Below are 1224 nucleotides of genomic sequence, written 5' to 3'. Positions count from 1 at the left end.
GCAAGCACTTTTGTTTTATTTTTCTATTTGCTTCTTTTATTGGTAAAGTAAGTTTCAAGTGCATGAATGGTATGACTGAGAGAGCCAGGGTATAATAATTTGAAGTGTTTGCACCAGCGCTAATGTAGGACGAGAGTTATAGCAAAGATATGAAAGGGGTAGCGATAATAAATATGTGAAAGGGCAATAGTGACACCAAAATAAGCCACCTATTTATAAAACTGACATGGAAGAAATTCTAAAGGTTAACTTCTGAAATTGTAGCCGATGTAAAAAAGTTTCTCGTTGTTGGCAGGATTCGAACCTGCGTGGGGAGACCCCAATGGATTTTTAGTCCATCGCCTTAACCACTCGGCCACAACAACTGACTGTAAGTTTTGTGCAAATATTCTGTATGAAAGTTTTCAAGGTGTCCCACAGCAAATTCCTGGTATTCTGCAATGCACTTTTTTAAAATAATGTTTTTTTCAGCAGGCACATTCTCTCCTAAAAACAAAAATTGCATGAGTATATCTCTAGTTTGGAAAAGGAAAGGCTTTCATGCATACTCTCATGTGGCACTCAGGTTTTTGGGACCCTATTGCACTCTGTTTTCGTGCTGCTTTTAGTCTATGGCCCATATTACAGAAGTCTACCATCTTTGAGTATTTGAGGCTCCTTTGTAAGTGCTTTATCTTTTTTACTTGAAGAGCTATATAATAAAGGGGTCAGGGAAAGATTGCATTTATGGAAGATAAAAGAAGGTACACTTGTCTCACCAAATGCCGTAGAGAAACCTGATGTTTTACTCATGTTATCCTTAGTTCGTTTTTGTTAGACCTTGCATTCTTAAGCTGGCCTCAACCCTACCTTATTGCTTTTCACCTACGCATTTTGCTGTATCTTTTTGTTGGCCTTAGGACTCTGATCACTTTATCGCTACTAATCAGTGCTGAAGTGCACGTGCTTCTTCCCTAAACATGTGTGTAATTGGAGTATACCTGACTGACAGATTTCATTGACTTGAAAGCCCCTTGTAAAGTGGTATACCATATACCAAGGGACTGATTGTGCCGCCCAAAAAAGTATCATTTCAAACCTGTCTCAAGCCTGCTACTGCAGTGCCTGTGCTGCAGTGTACTGCCACTTCGACTTGCCATTTAAAACTACTTGCCAAGCCTTAAACTCCAATTTTATTACATATAATTAACCAAAAGGTAGGCCCTAGGTAGTCCTAGGGGCATC

General features: G+C 39.3%; 1 non-coding gene across 1 annotated transcript; it reads right to left on the bottom strand.

Moving 5' to 3' along the window:
• Positions 1-283: 283 nt before the first annotated feature.
• On the bottom strand, positions 284-365 carry TRNAF-AAA (transfer RNA phenylalanine (anticodon AAA)). Its single transcript has one exon. It is a non-coding gene; the product is annotated as a tRNA-Phe (tRNA).
• Between the last annotated feature and the right edge of the window lie 859 nt (positions 366-1224).

Source organism: Lissotriton helveticus, chromosome 12 (genome assembly GCF_964261635.1).
Source record: "Lissotriton helveticus chromosome 12, aLisHel1.1, whole genome shotgun sequence".
NCBI lineage: Eukaryota > Metazoa > Chordata > Amphibia > Caudata > Salamandridae > Lissotriton > Lissotriton helveticus.
Note: the sequence above shows the minus strand (reverse complement) of the source record. Positions and strands in the feature narration are given on the sequence as shown.